The sequence below is a fragment of the Chiloscyllium plagiosum genome, unplaced genomic scaffold, assembly GCF_037043375.1.
Source record: "Chiloscyllium plagiosum isolate Xiang-an unplaced genomic scaffold, Cpla_swu_hap1 HiC_scaffold_45, whole genome shotgun sequence".
In the NCBI taxonomy this organism is placed as follows: Eukaryota; Metazoa; Chordata; class Chondrichthyes; order Orectolobiformes; family Hemiscylliidae; genus Chiloscyllium; species Chiloscyllium plagiosum.
In genome coordinates, this window is record NW_028270183.1 from 87534669 (window position 1) to 87553649 (window position 18981).

Sequence of the window (18981 nt, forward strand, 5' to 3'; positions counted from 1 at the left end):
GAGCTTCTTATATCAATTGGGAGAGCATGAAAGGACCAGTGGCCATGACTCGTATGTTTTGAGTTTGCTAAGGAAAAGACACAAAAATGTTTGAAAAATAAGAGCTTTTTAGATTTGGGAGACCGATTTTATGAAAAAATATGATAGGATCTGACCAAAGTGCAGTTGCTTCTGGGTGAAACTGTAGCAGAACAGCGTGGGGCGGGGGGTTGGGGGATCACTTGGTCAAAATGGAATTGACGACAGTGTCGGACCAGCATGTTACACCCCAGATAAAATTTAGGAAAACAAGCCAAGAGAACCTGGAGATGTCGTCGCAAATTTGGAACGGAATTAAAATGGATAGAGAAGCCTAAAGCTGTTACAAAGTGAGCAGGTCAATGCAGGTCCGAAAAGAACATAGAAAGTGGAGGGTAAATTAAAAAGTCAGTAGAAGAGCAGAAGTGGAGGCGGGGAATTAAAACATTAGAGGGTAAGATTAGCAAGAATGTAAAGACATTCTTTCGGTTTATTAAGGGGAAGAGGATAACGTTGGAGAGACAGGGGAGTGTTAGGAACCAAGGGGCCCTAATACACGGAGCCAGAGAATATGTTAAACACGGACTTTCTTTCAGTCTTTAGATTGAAGAAAGAGTTCCTGAATTCAGAGACCGTGTGATCCTTGAGTGAATTGATACAGAAGCTGACGAAGAATTGTAAGTTTAAGCGGGATAGAGAGTGGGCACATTCACAGATCTGGATGAGCTGTACCTTAGGCTGACGCGAATGATGAGTGAGGAGATTACAGTCTCTTAACCTTTCATTTTTGTTTTGCCTCTGGCCAGAGAGAAGGTGTGATAGGACAGGATAATACCTAATATTGGTACAACCTTCAGAGTGCTAAGAATACCGTATGGAGTTAAATACCACCATGTCTAACATCAGTGAGAGGGGAAAAATGCAGAAACTTCTGTGGGCTGTTGAGGCTGGCTCATTAAATATATTCAGGGTAGAGGCAGACTGATTTTTATACAAGGTTTATGGGGAAAATGCAGATAAGTGGAATGGGGGAATTCCAAAATAGATCTCAACTAATTGAGTGGAAAAACAGATTCAGTGAGTGCAGCGACATACTATTGTTTCTATGTAGAATTGTATCATTTTTACAATAGCCTTGTATTCACTGGAACATCAACCTCTCTCGCTATGGAGTGAGACACAGTTTGGAATGCAGTCGACAGATTCATGGAATTCAAAAATGCAGGACTATAAGACAAAAAGTACCAAGGAACTGTGACAATGCGAATGGCTGTCGGGATGAAGATTAGCATCAGCGCAGTCAGCACTACCAAAAGGAAGAGCTCAGTAAGACACCGTCCAGGGCCAAGCAGTGACCTTGGCTGGGGAGCAGGTAGTCAGTGGCCAGGTGTTAAGGAGTGCCTAATGACGAAGTGCTACATCACTGCAGTGTCTCCCTCCTTCTCTAACCAAAATTAAATGTGAAGGGGTAGAAGAGAGACACATGCTATTGGTAGCAGAGTAAGTAGTAATGTTTGGCTCAAGAGGCTTTGGAAATCGGAAGCTCAGCAAAAACTACAGGTAAGCTCAAGTAAAGTCCTTTCAACTTTAGTTTTGCAGCAGTGGTGATAGCAATTAGGACAGTTGCACGTTCCTCCTACGGAATGTGGGACCTCAGGTAAATTTCCACTGTCCCTGAAGACTACACGTGTGGAAAGTGAACCCAGCTGCAACTCCTGGGAGACCGTGTTCGGGAGCTGGAGCTGAATGCATTCAGGATCATCCGAGATGCTGAGAACTTCATAATTAAGAGCTTTCTTGTTGTGGTCACACCCGAGAACCGCAAAAATCATGACTGAAATATCCCAGTCCCACGTTAAGATCCATGCCATGAGTTCATCAGGTTTACCTGTCAGTCCTGTTGCATTTCAATTAAGAAACATTAATCCAACAGGAAGTCCTTGCTTCCTGCTGTTTTCAAGACAGAAATGAGGTGGGCGACGACCTGGAATGGCGAATGGAGTAGGCAGGGAGTGCAGGAATCCCCTGTGGCCATTCCCATCAAAAACAAATACACCGTTTTGAATACTGTTCAGTGGAATGACGGTTCAGGGAAAAGCAGCAGTAGTCAGGCGAGAATTCTTTCAATGTCTCAGATCAGTTCCTATCCCGAGAACATCAGCGTCAATGTCCCGTCCTCTACTCGGTCCGACAGTTCACACTTCTTCATTCTCCTCTGATTCCATTTGCTAAACAGTTTCTCAAGATTTACAAAGCTGGAGCTTAAATTATATGGTTTGCTTCCCAAACATTTTTCCAACTGTCAACTGACAATATTTTCACAGTATCTCTTCACAATCCACTGGCTTGCACCATGTCCAGGGATGAGAAGTCCCGTTTGGTGGAGAGATTCCCGAGGCTGGTGAGTTTCATTTTGGAACAAAGATGGTTAAGTCGCAATTTCCTGCGGTTGTTTGTAATGATGGGAGAGGGAGCGGTGGGGAATGAGCACTTTGACGAGCAGGAGGAAGTGTTGCCACTCACCAGAGTCAGAGACAGGGATGAAAGGAATCTAATGAAAAGCAGCACTTCTGCTCAGGACGTCCAATAACAACTGCAGAAACCCGATGTGTCGAGCAGTGTATCTGGAAAGAGAAACAGAGATAATGTTTTAAATATGGAACAGTTCTGATGAAGAACTCGAGTTTCCCAAGTCTAATCAAATTACAGGCCTGGTTTGCAAAATAGGTTTTCTGAACTTTGAGCACAAAATTGCACCAGCAGGAAAGCATTCATAACGTCGGTAGCAGGATTCGAATCTACGTGGGGAAACCCAAATGGATACCTGTTTCACCGCCTTAACCACCCGGCCATGAGTACAGACCGCCGTTCGGGGTTGAGCATTGACCAAATCAGCCGTGATCTCATTGAAAGCTGCCGTTGACTTGATGAGCTAAATGCTCCCATCTCCTTTCATACCTTTGCTGTCATTTGTAAGGTGCGAGGCACCAATGTAAAAGAAGAAAAGCACAAAGGTAGGAAAAGACATTTGCAGCCAAATTGAGTCAAAATTATTTATTGAAAGGAAAATCACATTGGCAATTTGCCATATCTCTTTGCGAACATGACCAGCAGAGGTAAGCAAGGGAGCTATTGGTCTGAGTATTCTTGGACCTTAAACAAACAAAGGTTAGTGACATATCATTTCTTTTTCTGGCGAACGAAATGGTCTTTCCTGATGGTTACAATGAAAGAGATGGTTCCCAATAAAAGACAGAGATTAATTCGCATCTAGATATATTTCAATGTGACACAATTCATTTTCAGTCCCTAATTATCACAGAGATGGAGGGGGTGAGTTACTTTTCTTCACTCTTCAACTCCTCAGCACGGAGGTACAAACATGAAACCGCTAGAGATGGAGTTCTTGAATTGGGAACCAGAGACACTGAAGAAACTAGGCAAAAGTGAGGGCTGTAGATGCTGGAAACCTGACTTTAGATCAGAGTGATGCTGGAAAAGCACAGTAGGTCAGGCAGCATCCGAGGAGCAGGAAAGTCAACGTTTCTGTTGCCAGTCATGCTCCGTTGCACAAGCAATTTTCGTTATTGTCTCAGATTTCCAGCACCTGCAGCTATTTATTTTATGTTAACCTTCATAATGTTTTGGACAAAACCAATGACCTGCCAGCATCGGAAAATCGGCAGAAGTACTGGTACACCGATATGTTTGCTGAACAATACAGCCATTCCATGAGCGGGAATACGATCCGGGCCACGGTGCTGAGAATACCGAATCCTCACAAGTAAATAACAAGACAATGCGATAGATACTATCGTATTTGGTGTAAATAAAACACCCTTTCTGAACATTTTCGTTGAAGATTTTTTTCAACTTGTCTTCAAAGATTTCCAAAGTGGGAAAAGGCCATTCCGCCCGTGTGCATTGCGACTAATTGGAGAGCCATCTATTCTAGTCGCAGTTTCGAACTTTGGCCCAAAGTCTCGTGAGTTCTAATGTTTCGAGGTCAAATGTCAATGAGGTTATCCTATGTTCTTACATGGCACAACAATGGGGCAGAAGTATGACACTTCCAGAACGAAATGTAACTCTTTTGAGGAACTCATGCACATTTTCACCCACAGAGGGAGACACACCAGAAGATACCCCCAAAATGTCGAAGGTGTCCATTGTGGAGAGCTGGAATTTGAAATGGGCAACAGGACAAATGCAAGCTTTCCATGCGGAAGCACAGAGGCGACGTCCCGAGAGCGTCAACGCAGACCACGGTTAAAGCAAAACATTCCCCTCGAGCCAGGTAGGACTCGAACCTACAATCTTCTGATCCGAAGTCAGACGCGTTATCCATTACGCCACTGGCCCAAGAGACAAGCCAATCGGTGGCAGAATGTCGATATGTAATTCCATGGACTTTCACGGAATCAGAATTAAAAAGGTGAACAAGCACCGAAGATAATCACTTCGAAGTTTCCAATTTGTGAAGCAGTGCCTTTCACTGGCAAAGGAGAAACATTTGTCCTCAGCTGCCTGCTTCAGAGTCGCCTCCTTCTCTGCTGGAAGTTTCCATCGTTTTATTCACAGTCACGACGCGATTTCATGATCCACTCCAGTGAAAAAGTGTCATGTTGTCGTCCAAGCAAGACCTTGCAGATACTCAGCGAGAAACCTCTGGTCATTTCGAGCTCAGGATGTGGAATTAGACGAGATGCGTGACACCTTTTATTGGCGCCGCCACTTCACTGCAAATTAGTGGCTCATAACGAGCCGTTGTTAGCATCAGCTTGATTTGTACCTTCCTGCAGTGCATTTGCTAAACAACATCAGATAGCTCCCATCCGGCCCAGCTGACTTATCCATTTTCACACTCTGCAGTATTTCTAATATCACTTCCTTGTGAACCTCAATCTCTTCTCGTCTAGACGCAAGAAGCTCTGCATCTTCCTCGCCAACATTTTCATTTTCTATAGCGAACACTGTCGAAAAATATTTATTTAGTGCTTCCCCTATCTCCTCTGACTCCACACACAACTTCCCACTATTATCCTTGATTGTCCCAAATTTAACTCTCGTCATTCTTTTATTCCTGACATACCTATGGAAAGCCTTAGGGTTAACCCTGAACCTATGTGCCAACAACTTCTCATGTCTCCTCCTGGCACTTCTCGGCTCTCTTTTTAGGTCTTTCCTGATATCGTTGGAACCCTCGAGCGCTCTAACTGAGTTTTCACATTTTGTCCTAACATAAGACTTCTTATTCTTCTTGACCAGGGATTCCAATTCCTTAGTAAACCACGGCCCACGCGTTCTATATCTTCCTCCCTGCCTGACAGGTGCATACTTATCTCGGACATGCAGGAGCTTTTCCTTGAATAAGCTCCACATTTTAATGTGCTCACACCCTGCAGTTTCCTACCCCATTCTACGCTTCCTAAATCTTACCTCATTGCATCGTAATTTCTCTTCCACCAGCTGTAACTCTTGCTCCGTGGAGTACTCCTATCCCTTTCAATCACGAAAATAAACCTGAGAGAATTGTGATCGCTGTCTCCAAAATGCTCACCTACTTCCGTTTCTAAAACCTGGCCATGCTCGTTACCCAGTACTAAATCGAAAGTGGCTTCGTCCCTTGAAGGCATGTCTACGTACTGTGTCAGGAAGCCCTCCTGCATACACTGGGCAAAAACTGACCCATCTATAGTACTCGTACTGTAGTGATCCCAGTCAATATTTGGATATTGTCTTGAGTGTTCCAGAGTTTTTCATTGTCACAGAGTCCAGGTGAAGTTTGCATTCCTCACGTACGTGAGCGAGACTTCTTTCAATGTCTCAGATCAGTTCCTGTCCCGAGAACTTCAGAGTCCATGTCCCGTCCTCTACTCGGTTCTACAGTTCACACTTCTTCATCCTCCTCTGATTCCATTTCCCAAAGAGTTTATCAAGATTTCCAAGGCTGGAGCCTACATTATATGGTTTGCTTCCTAAAAAATGTTTCAAACTGCCAACTGACAATATTTTCACAGTATCTCTTCACAATCCTCTGGCTTGCACCATGTCCAGGGATGAGAAGTCCCGTTTGGTGGAGAGATTCCCGAGGCTGGTGAGTTTCATTTTGGAACAAAGTTGGTTAAGTGGCAATTTCCTGCGGTTGTTTGTAATGATGGGAGAGGGAGCGGTGGGGAATGAGCACTTTGACGAGCAGGAGGAAGTGTTGCCACTGACCCGAGTCAGAGAACAGTGGACAGGGAGGAAAGGAATCTAATGAAAAGCAGCACTTCTGCTTAGGACGTTCAATAACAACTGCAGAAACCCGATGTGTCGAGCAGTGTATCTGGAAAGAGAAACAGAGATCATGTTTTAAATATGAAACATTTCTGATGAAGAACTCGAGTTTCCCAAGTCTAATCAAATTACAGGCCTGGTTTGCAAAATAGGTTTTCTGAACTTTGAGCGAAAATTGTACCAGCACGAAAGCATTCATAACGTAGTCAGCAGGATTCAAAACTACGTGGGGAAACCGCAATGGATTTCTAATCCATCGCCTTAACCACTCGGGCATGACTACAGACAGCTCAGGCGCGTTGAGCATTGACCAAATCAGCCGTGATCGCATTGAAAGCTACCGTTGACTTGATGAGCGAAATGCTCCCATCTCCTTTCATACCTTTGCTGTCATTTGTAAGGTGCGAGACACCAATGTAAAAGAAGAAAAGCACAAAGGTAGGAAAATATATTTGCAGCCAAACTGAGTCAAAATTATTTATTGAAAGGAAAATCACACTTGGCAATTTGCTAGATCTCTTTGCGAACATGACCAGCAGAGGTAAGCAAGGGAGCTATTGATCTGAGTATTCTTGGACCTGAAGCAAACAAAGGTTAGTGACATATTCATTTCTTTTTCTGGCGAACGAAATGGTCTTTCCTGATAGTTACAATGAAAGAGATGGTTCCCAATAAAAGACAGAGATTAATTCGCATCTGGATATCTTTCAATGTGACACGATTCATTTTCAGTCCCTAATTACCCCAGAGATGTCGGGGGTGAGTTACTTTTCTTCACTCTTCAACTCCTCAGCACGGAGGTACAAACATGAAACCGCTAGAGATGGAGTTCTTGAAATGGGAACCAGAGACACTGAAGAAACTAGGCAAAAGTGAGGACTGTAGATGCTGGAAACCTGACTTTAGATCAGAGTGATGCTGGAAAAGCACAGCAGGTCAGGCAGCATCCGAGGAGCAGGAAAGTCGACGTGTCTCTTGCCAGTCTTGCTCCGTTGCCCAAACAATTTTCGTTTTAACAGAGATAATGTTTTAAGTATGGAACTTTTCTGATGAAGAACTCGAGATCCAAAGTGTAATTAAATTACCGTCCTCGTTTGCAAAATAGGTTTTATGAAATTTGAGCGAAAATTCGCTCAGCAGCAAATCATTCATAACGTAGTCAGCAGGATTCGGACGTACCCGGGGAAACCCCAATGGATTTTTAACCTATCACCTTAACCACTCGGCCATGAGTACTGACTAAAAAGCAGAGTTGAGCATTAACCAAATCAGCCGTGATCTCATTGAAAGCTGTTGCTGACTTGATGAGCTAAATGCTTCCATCTCCTCTCCCACATCTGCTGTCAATTGTAAGGTGCGAGACACCAATGTAAAAGAAAAAAAGCACAAAGTTAGGAAAAGATATTTGCAGCCAAACTGAGTCAAAAGTATTGATTGAAAGGAAAATAACACTTGGCAATTTGCTCGATCTCTTTGCAAACATGACGAGCAGAGGCAATCAAGGGAGCTATTGATCTGAGTGTTCTTGGACATGAAACAATCAAAGGTTAGTGACATATTCATTTCTTTTTCTGGCGAAGGAACTGGTCTTTCCAGATGCTCACAATGAAAGAGATTTTTCCCAATAAAAGACGACAAATAAATCCCATCTAACGCTGACACCATCGTGAGCGCTGCTGTTTCACAATGCCACAGAGTCAGGGTCAATTCCCGCCTCAAGCAACTGAATGTGTGGAGTTTGCACATTCTCCCCGTGGCTACATGCACCTGCTCTGGTTTTCTCCCACAGTCCAAAAATGTACCGGTTAGGTGAAATGGCCATGCTAAATTGACGGGATGAATGGAGAGGAATGCATTTGGGCTGGGGCGGGTCGGAATTGCTGGGCCAAAGGCCCTGTTTCCACATTGTGAGTATTCTAATCTACAGTAATCAATGGCCAAGGTATGGCGCACGTTGTTCGATGGGGCATATATGACTTTTCGATTGTTTTTCATCAAAGTTTCTTTACAATTCAAACGGGAGTGGAAGAAGGGGAATTAATCTCTCCCATAATTCTTGCCTTCTTTTATCATTCACAGGCGGTATTTTTCCTGTTCGTTTTTTTTTACACTGTGGTTAATGTTCGTGTTCTTGTTAACTACACCGGCTGGTTTCCTCTTTCCTCAATGTTCCTCATCTCTACCCAAACACATTTTCCATCCTTATCTCCTGAATCAAAGTAATCTCTAACCATTGCATAATTGCCACGGAAACTGGGCTTTTTACACGCCTGTGTATGTCATGTTCCAATATTAATTGATCGTTTACTGTGTTGCAATTGCGCATGAGAAGAAGAAAACAGAAGAGAGGCAGGTGGTCCTGAGTTTCAAACGCACGTAATTGCAGCTAAAACGCAGATTAATGCACACGATGCGATCACGAAACCATGCACCGAACCGTCAGGAAGCACACAATAAGTACAATGCTGGATATCATGTCAGGAACAGGACCAGAAACACAACAGAAATACGTCTCTTGGATACTATTTTGGACGTATTTCTCAATGCGCTATCGTGTTTTACATATGTTCCATCGAGAGTTACCTCGCACAAGGAAGTAACCAGAGCTGCAGTCATATAATCCGAGTCCCAAGTCCCGGAGTCAGAGACACTCAGTGCCCTGTGTGTACCTACAAGGAACAGCTGTACATGTGGTTTACAGGGTAACTGAACTGCATGAATGCAGCTCGATGGTCGTCTGTCTGCTTCTCCTCTATAGTTTTCTGTGCAGTCCCTGGGTGCAATCTTGTCAACTACGTTTGTCTGGCACAAGATGGGCATTGGTCACTTGTCTCTGAGAGAGGCTGTTGGTTTATGTGTTGTCATAATTCCGAGTGTAAGGAGGAATCTGGTTGTCAGTTCCCAGAAACTTACTTTAATAAATAGAAGCGTGCTTTGTAACTTGCCACGTGGCATATCCTCATTGCGAAGTTCGTATACTGCGATTCACGTTGCGGGACTATCCAATTTTGGCAAAGAATTTGTGTGGCAGTCACGAGTTGCAACGACCAGCTATCCCTAGTAGCAACACGGACAAATGACAAGAATTAGAAATTCGATTAGAGCAGCAAAGGTTTAATGTGACAGGGCAAACAGATGGCAGCCAGATGATTTCTAGGTGTAGGGCAATCACCCAAGAAACCTTTTCATGTGAATATCTGTGCATCAGTAGTATCTGGGACCCAAGTAGTCTATGTTGGTTATTCATATTCCAGACAACTTGTGTTGTTCCCCGTTTACTCTGAAAGTGCATAGACATAGTTATTTCACCGTTATTTCTAAAGAAGATCCTGCATTGAATCTGTTCGCTGTTTTTTTGATGCTGTGGCGAAAAGGTGGGCAATCGCGATGTGAAACGTTGCTATACTTTCATTTCCTTCATTACTGTCCTGGCGAGGGAGATAGGTGATTGGCTCTCTCGATCAGATGGGGGCACCAGGGCATTGATAGCCTAATTTAATCACGGATATAATTGGAAATGTTCACTTTTAATGGTTCGTTGTTGTTCTGTTTTGTTTTATGATACTTGAGTACTTTCTGGGACTTGGCAATAAACTAAATCTCCAGTAGGTTTGGAATTGCCTCGCGCGTTATTTGTGTGAACAGTTTATATCAGAGACGATTCACAGTGCATCACAGACAGCACTTAAGCTTCGGTGTGTCACGGTACTGCCTTTTCAGTTCTGACTCAGAACCACATTAAGAGCTGTCAGTTTTTGGATTCGCTGGAGAGCAAAGTGGGTAATGCGATATGGGAGGTATTTTTCTTTCGCCAAAATCTTTGATGGCAAACTTGGGAAAGTGTCAAGAAGAATGGTCATTGGAAGCAAATATCCGGAAAACCTTCAGCTCTGGATCGGTTGGGCCCATCCACCCTCCAAACAAAATAGCCAAACTCGCTGACTGAGTAACAAACATCATACGTTTTTTGCAAATGGTGTATTCAAACCGTTGCCGGTGACTGGAGCATCTCAAAGTTGTCGAGCATGGAAACAAATCCCGCGATCCAACTTGCCTTTGCTGATTAGATAACCAAAATTAATCCATACATATCTGCCAAATTTGTGCCGTATCTCTCCGAGGTCTTCCTGTCTTTCAACCCATTCAGATGCCTTTGAAATATTGTGTGTGCACCAGACTCTGCCACTAAATGTGGCAATTCATTCCACCCACACAAATGTTCTGTGTGAAAAACATGTGTCTTTCACATCCCTTTTAAAATTTTTCATCTCTCACATTAAACGTTTGTTATGTAGATTTGAACTCGCGTGTCTTGTGAAAAAGTGCTCCCTGACTATTTCCTCTGTCTGTCTTCCTCATTATTTTATCTGCTTCTGTGAGGCCATATCTAAGCCCTGAAGCTCCTGGGAATCGGACGAAGCTTATTCAGTTTCGTTCTCATGTCCAAGCAGTGCAAACCTTGCAAATCCTTGGAAAGGTTTTCTAAACTTACACTTGCAAGAAGTGTGTACAGCTGCAGCACTTGTTTGACCGCGTGGTCACTCTGGAACTGCGGGTGGACTCACTGTGGAGCATCAGCAATTCTGGAGAGTTATGTTGCCTCCCAGGTGCTCAAGTCAGGGATGTCGCCCATCGGCTGAAGAGCATTCGAAAAGGGGATTGTGAACAGCCAGTTGTCTTGGTGCATACAGGCACCAACGAAAAAAAAACGAGACGAGAACCTTCAGGGAAAATTCAGGGAGCTCGGAGAGAAATTAAAGAGGAGGACCTCAAAGGCAGTAATCTCATGATTACTGCCGGTGCCATGTGACTACCAGCGTAGAAATGAATAATAAAAGGCACGATGAACACGTGACTTTAGGAATTGTGCTGCAGGGCGGGTTTCAGATTTGTTGGATTTTGCGAACAGTTCTGGGGAATGTGGGACTATAAGAAAATTGACGATCTACATCTGAACCAGACGGGAACGAATGTATTTTCGGGAGGTTTTGCTACTGCTGTTGGGGACGTTTAATACTAATGTGGCAGGGGGCTGGGAACAACAAGATTAAACAAGTCGGCAGTGTGGTGGAAACTGGAAACGCTCAGAATCTGGAAGATAACATTACAAAAGGGAAGGGTGAGCAGAGAGCAGATGAATGCAAAAGAACTGGTGGCCTGAAATGCATCTACTTTAATGCATGGAGTATAGACAGATGAACTTCGGGCATAGGTTGGTGCCTGGGAATATGACGTTATTGCGATCACAGAGATTTAGTTGAAGGAAGGGCATGGTTGGCAACCAATTGTTCTAGGATATAGACGCTTCAGACGGGACAGGGAGGGAAGTAAAAGGGGAAGGAGTTGCATTGCTGGTCAGGGATGATATCATGGTTGTGCGAAAGGAGGACACAATGTAGGGCTTGGGTCGTGAGACACTATGGATGGAGCAGTGAAATAAGAAGGGTGAGGTTAGATTTTTGGGGCTGTAATACAGTTAATAGTTAAACAGACCATGGAAGACGTAGAGGCAATAATTTAGTGTTGATTGGAGTTTTCCCAACATTGACCGGGATACTCTTGTCGTTAGAGGTCTGGATGGGGAAACCATTTGTAAGAAGCCTCTAGGTGAGTTTTCTGGAGCGGCATATCAATAGTCCGATGAGGGAATAGGCCATATTGGAACTGATATTGGGCAATAAGCCAGGGCTGGTGATAGCAGTTGCCGTGGGTGATTTCTTTGGGAAGTGTCCAATATTCTGTAAGTTTTAGAATACTCATTGACAAAGATGAGAGTGGTCCTGAGGAAAGAGTACTAAACTGGGCCAAAGCTAAATATATCAAAATTATGCAGGAGGTCGGAAATGTGGATTGGACACAGCTATTGTAGGAAAGTCCACAGTTCATATGTGGCAGGCTTTCAAAGATAGGTTAAATATAGTGCAGGATAGGCTTATCCCGTTGAAGGCAAAGGATTTGGAAGGCAATATTCGTGAACAGTTGATGACAGGACAATTGTACGACTCGCCAAGAGGAACAGGGAAGCATACATAACGCCTCGGCAGCCAAGAACATAATGGTATCTGGAGGAACATGGGAAGAGAAGGACAAGTCTTAAACGAGGAATCAAGGGGGTTAAAAGGGGTCATGAAACAACTTCGCGTGGGCACAATTAAGGAGAATCCTAAAGCCTATTATTCATATATAAGAAGCAAGCGGGTAACCAGAGAAAGGATTGGCCCACTAAAGGAAAATGAAGGAAGGCTGTATGTCGAATCTGAGAGAGTGGGTATGATTCTGAATGATTATTTTGCATCAGTGTTCACTGAGGAGAGGAACATGATGAATGTTGAGTCTAGAGTAAAACATTTGATTAGTCTGGATCATGTTGCCATAAATAGGGAAGCTGTGTTGGGCAGGCCAGGGGTAATTAATGTGGACAAATCCCCAGGAACGGATGGGATCTATCCCTGGTTCCTGAGTGAGATGAGAGAGGAAATAGCTGGGGCCCTGACAGATATCTTCGAGGCATCCTTCATCACAGGTGAGGTTCTGGCCGACTGGAACGTTACTCATATTGTCCCCTGTACAAGAAGGATAGTAGGGATATTCCGGATAACTACAGAACAATGGGCCTAACATCAGTGTTGGGAAAGTTGCTGGAGAAGGTACTGAGGGATAGGATCTATTCATATTTAGAAAATAACGTGCATATCAGTGAGAGGCACAGAGTTTTTCGGGGAAGTGCCCAAGTTGATAGATGAAGGAAAGGCTGTTGATGTCATATACATGCACTACAGTATGGAGTTAGATAAGGTTCCCCATGATAACCAAATACAGAACGTAAAGTAACATGGTGTGCAGGGCGTTCTAGACAGGTGGATAAAGAATTAGTTGAGCAATAGGAGACAGAGAATGGCAGTTGAATGGAGTTTCTGGAAATGGAGAAAGATGACCAGTAGTGCTCCACAGGGGTCAGTGTTGTGACCACTGTTGTTTGTGATATACATAAATGATCTGGAAGAGAGCACTGTTGGAATGATCAGAAAGTTTGTAGATGACACGAAGATTTCTGGACGAGCAGAAAGTATAAGTGACTGTTAAAGAATACAGGAGCATATAGATATACTGGAAAGTTGGGCGGAAAAGTGGCAGCTGGAGTTCAAAACAGACAAATATGAGGTGACGCATTTCGGTCAGTCTAATTATAGATGAGGTTAAACAATGAACGGAAGAGCTTTGGGAAAAAAAGTTGATGGACAGAGAGATCTGTGAGTGCACGTCCATTATACACTGAAGGTTGCTGCACAGGTGGATAGAGTGGTCAAGCAGGCATATAGTATGCTTGGCTTCATTGGATGGGGTATTGAATAAAATAGCTGGCAAGTCATGATAATATTGAACAATGCATTGGTCTGGCCACACTTAGAATACTGTGTAAATTTCTGGTCGCCACATTACCAAAAGGATGTGGACGCTTTGGAGAGGGCGTGTAAAAGGTTTAAGTGGATGTAGCCTCGTATGGAAGGTGCAATCTAGGAAGAGAGGTTGAGTAGGTTAGGTTTGTTTTCATTAGAAAAAAAAGAGTTTGAGGAGGACCTTTTTGAGGTTTACAAAATCATGAAGGGTACGGACAGGGTAGATAGAGAAACGTTTTATTTCCCAGGTTGAAGGATTAAATAACGAGAGGTCACGCTTTCAAGGTGAGAGGTGAAAAGTTTAAGGGGGATACACGTGGCAACTACTTGACACAGCGGGTGATGGGTGACTGGAACGCGTTCCCAGCAGAGACGGGAGCGGTAATCACGGTAGATACATTTAAGATGCGTCTGGACAGATGCATGAGTAGGTGGGGAGCAGAGGGATACAGATGCTTAGGAATTGGGTGACAGGTTTAAACAGTAGATTTGGATCGGCTCAGGCTTGAATGGATGAAGGGCCTGTTCCTTGTCTGTACATTTTCTTTGGTCTTTCTTCTTAAATTACGCCAATTTCATTACAAAATTTGCGAGGTCTAAGTGCCTGAAGTGAATCGATGCGGAAAGACTAGTCATAACAAATCTGAGTGTGTGGTACCGTGGTCGAGCGGTCTAATATGCTGGATTTTAAGCTTCAGTTTCTATCGAATCGTGGCTTCAAATACCAGCATCGTAAGTGTGCTCCTATGTGGCGATGTATGTGAGACAACTGCGCATGTGTGGATGCCTTTTAATTTGAGTGTTTGCAGCTCCTCAGTGAGCTTACCCTCTCGGTGATAAAATCACCGACTATCTCTGAAAACAATGCAAGTTCCGGCTGTCCGACGTATCCTCATATCCCGTCGATAACTTTGCTTTTGGATATCTGCGTTGCCAGTTTCTGTATCTCAAATGGTCGGCACAATTGGCTGAAATGTTGATGGTTCGAGCCCACCCAGGGAATAAGCCTCAAATATTTCAGCACAAGCATTTACCCCAACCATGTATTGACATTGGAACCGGGAAAACTCATCCATGATTCACCCCATGTCCGCAGGGAGTGAGACGTTTACACGCAGCAGAATACGACATCACTTTCTCCAAGCTCCCGATGCCAACAGAAAGCGGCGACTGCAGCTTCAATCAGCGACTTTCTGCCAAGCCATGGGAAACAACTCGTGGAAACTCCTTCCTTAGTAACAGCTCTTTCCGTGTCAAAGGAGCAAAACTTTCACTTTAAATTGGAAAGGGCTTCAGGACATTGGAATGTTGCTCCAGTTCTTGGAACATGTTATCAACAAAACTCCTGACTTGAAAATAAGAAGTGGTAAAGGTTTTAGGTAGAAAGAACAAATAAAGTGTTGATTGAGACGACTCTGTCTCGTCAGCAGATGGGAAATGCCCAATACTGTAAACGGAAATGATTGGGTTTCCTTAGGTAATTTCCCGACTGATTTACTGTCTGTCAGAGTGATTGGAAATTACATCAGCGACATAAAGCTGAGGGTAAAAATATGAAGATATTAAGGTTGTACCTTAAATCCGGGACAAGTGCTGAATAGATTGTAATGCTTTGAAGGAATAACTGAAGTGAAAGGTGTGAATGATATTTTTGTGATTAGGAGGAATGAACTGGATCCTAACAAATTGCTGATGAATTATGCTCGCAATGTAATAGCAAAACTAATCCACAGTGCACCGTGCTTGGTTAGCTCAGTCGGTGCAGTGTGAGATGCTTAATCTGAGGGTGGTGGGTGCAAGCCTCACAATGGGCGCTTTCACTGCTTAATACAATTCCGGCTCTTCATTCCACGTGCAGTATTGCAACCCATCGCAGGGGAATGTGCTTGCTGCTTTCATTGTCCACCTGTTTTTGATCACACGTCGGTTTCTGAGTGAACACTGTTTCCACTTTACTGGAGGCGCCAGAGACAACTTTATCAGTGCAGCCGAAAATACAATGAATGATGTCCGTTTCAAAACGTGAGGTTCCAAACCAACCGTGCACCACCCAAAGTTTGCAAAGGCACGGAAAGCGAATGGCCACTTGCTTGGGGTCTGACAGAGACGGATCAATATCGCATGGGTCCTGAACGAATTTTCAGTGATTCAGATTGTTCTGATGGAAACCGAAGGGAACTCTCCCTCAACGTTTTGCAATTGTTCTTCTTGTGTTTAACGTAATGAACAGTATATTGTCAGTAACGAGGGTCGAAGTGCGGCAGGATCGTGAGGTTTCAGTGTGGGACATAGACACAGTAAGTCAAATATCCCCAGAGCACGGGAGAGCTGTTTGGTCCAGGATCACTGCCATCTTCTGTTGCTAAACCAACAAATTAAATTACTGGAAAATCTCAGCAGGTCTGGTAGCATCTTGGAAATATAAATCGATTTAAGATTTCGGGACTAGTGACACTTCTTTTCCATGTCTATCTCCACCTGCTTTTGCACACTCTTCCTTTTTATTGAATGTCTCCTGACTTCCAACTTTATATTCAGCTTCTCTTTTATTACTTCCTCTCCAACCTTTTTCCCAGTCTCCAATTTTGTATCAGAACTGTTCCATCTTTCACATTGCCCAGGACTTCGAACTGAACAAATAACTCTGTTTCTATTTCCTTAGATTGCAGATGGCCAGAGACTGGAAGGCAGTGTTGTTCCGAAAACGCATCCATGATTCACCCCGAGTCCACAGGGAGCAAGACGTGTACACGCAGCAGAATACGACACCATGTTCTCCAATCCCCCGATGCCAACTGAAAGCTGCCACTGCAGCTTCAATCAGGGCTTCCTGCCAAACCCTGGGACACAGCTCGTGGAAACTCCTTTCTCATTAACTGCTCTTCCCGTGGGAAAGGAACAAAGCTTCCATTTTAAATTGGAAACGGATTCAGGAGATTGGAAGGTTGTTACCGTTCTTGGAACGTGTTATAAACAAAACTCCTGTCTTGAAAATAAGAAGTGGTAACGTTTTAGGCAGGAAGAACAAAGAAAATGTTGATTTTGAGTACTCTGTCTCGTCAGCAGATGGGAAATTCCCAATACTGTAAACAGAAATGATTGGGTTTTCTAAGGTAATTTTCCGACTGATTTACTGTCAGCCAGAGTGACTGGAAATCACTTCATATGAAAATATTCGGGTTGAATCTTAAATGCCGGGACCAGTGTTAAATAGATTGTAATGTTTTGAAGAAATAACAAAAGTGAAGGATGTGAATTATGTTATTTGTGATTGGGAGGAATGAGCTGGATCTTTGCAAATTGCTGTGCCAGGTGAATTATGCTCAGAATGAAATAGCAAACTAATTCATCGTGTCCCAACCCTGGATATCTCAGTTCGGTGCAATGTGAGTTGTTTAATCAGAGAGTCGTGCGTCCAAGCCCCGTAATAGTCGTTTTCACTGTTTAATAGAGTTCCAGCTCTTCGTTCCACATGCAGAATTGCAAGCTAACGCTGGTGGGGCATTCTTGTTGCTTTCGCTGATACATATGTCCTCCTGCTTTGATCACATGTCAGTTACTGAGTGAAAACTGCCTGCACTTTACTGGAAGCGCCAGATACAACTTTATCAGTGCAGCTGAAAATACTATGAATGATGCCCATTTCAAAACATGAGATTCCACTACATCCGTGCACCAACCAAAGTGTTCAAAGATACAGAACGCGAATGGCCATTTGTTCGTGGTCTGACAGAGATGGCTTAATGTCTCATGGGTCCTGAACAAAAATTAACTGATTCAGAATGTGCTGATGGATCAGAACGGAGCTCTCGCTGTACATTTTGCAATTGTTCTTGTTGTGTGCTCATGTAAGTTTATGTAATGAACAGTTTAGTGCCAATAACGAAGATGGGGGTGGGGAAGGATTCTGAGGTTTCAGTGTGGGACAGACGTGATCTGTTCGAACGGGTCAGTCAAATATTCCAAGAACATGGGAGAGCTGATTGGTCCAGGATCACTCCCATCTTCTGTTTCAGACTCAACAAATGAAATTGCTGGAAAATCTCAGCAGGTCCGGTTGCATCTTGAAAATAAAAACCGAATGAGATTTCGGGACTGGTGACACTTCTTTTTCCATCTTCATGTCCCTCTGCCTTTCTACAAACTTCCTTTTTATTGAATATGTCCTGACTTCAAACTTTATATTCAGCTTCACTTCTATTGCTTCCTCTCCAAACATTTTCCCAGTCTCTAAAATTGTATCATGCTTGTTCTATCTCTCACTTTGCCCAGGACTTCCAACTGAACAAATAATTCTGTTTCTATTTCCTTAGATACCAGATGGCCAGAGATTGGAAGACATAGGAGCGGTTCGCACTTTCAGAATATCTTGTCTGCTTCGCCATTCGATCTTGGCTCATATCGTTCTTAACCCCATTCTCCAGTCCTCTACCTGAACACTTACTCCCCAGTCTTAGGATCCAGTCTTTTTCCCAGAGTGGGTCCTAATCCGTCCCAAAACCCTCCACATGTGTTGGCAGCTGTTACACCGTGTCTACGTGTCATCAGTCTCAGTTTCCGTGATCCTCAGCAAACACGAACTGTTCTGAGCAGCTCGATTGGGTCTCTGGCCCCACTGTGATCCTGCGGGGGAGCAGTTATCATCTTCATCTCCTACGGAAAGGATCGGCGCTTCAAAAAAAAGGACAGAAAGAAAGATAGGCTTATTGTGTCAAGATATGTGGAGGTAATTGCTTTCTGACCTGGTCAGTAAACCTTACTCTGTATATCCCCGCAAATTCTCGCTGACGTGGTGAAAGGGAATACAAGTCCAATTAATTGCCATCTACGCTTTTATTCGATATGTATTCTTCCTTGTTCTGAATATGCAGGGATGTTTCCAGCATGATGGTCACCACTTCTAAGAGTGCATGCCGCAGGCCCTGATCTTTTCTGGAGAGTAGCTGTATCAGTTTGTGCGAAAGTGGCCCAGTCCAAAGCTTAGAAGAAATATTGTTGTTCCCTCTTTCCGGACGACAGTCTTTCATATCATGATCGATGGGGTTTTATTGCATTCTCATCAGCAAACCTTGTTTTGAATTTACTCGCCCAATACTACTGTAGCGGTGAAAATAATATAATTCCGAATACCTGCTGCGTGAAATTCATTTTCAAAGTTCTATTCGCAGTGGTCCTTCATATGTGGTGATATCTATATCACTGCTGGCCATCCTGTTTAAGATTGCCGTTACATATGTTCCTCTGTCTTGGCGCTGCAGGGAAAATTGTCTGCGCCTTTTCAACCAAT

General features: G+C 43.6%; 1 non-coding gene across 1 annotated transcript; it reads right to left on the reverse strand.

The window, feature by feature from the left end:
- Window positions 1–4307: 4307 nt before the first annotated feature.
- On the reverse strand, window positions 4308–4380 carry trnar-ucg (transfer RNA arginine (anticodon UCG)). The gene has a single exon. It is a non-coding gene; the product is annotated as a tRNA-Arg (tRNA).
- Between the last annotated feature and the right edge of the window lie 14601 nt (window positions 4381–18981).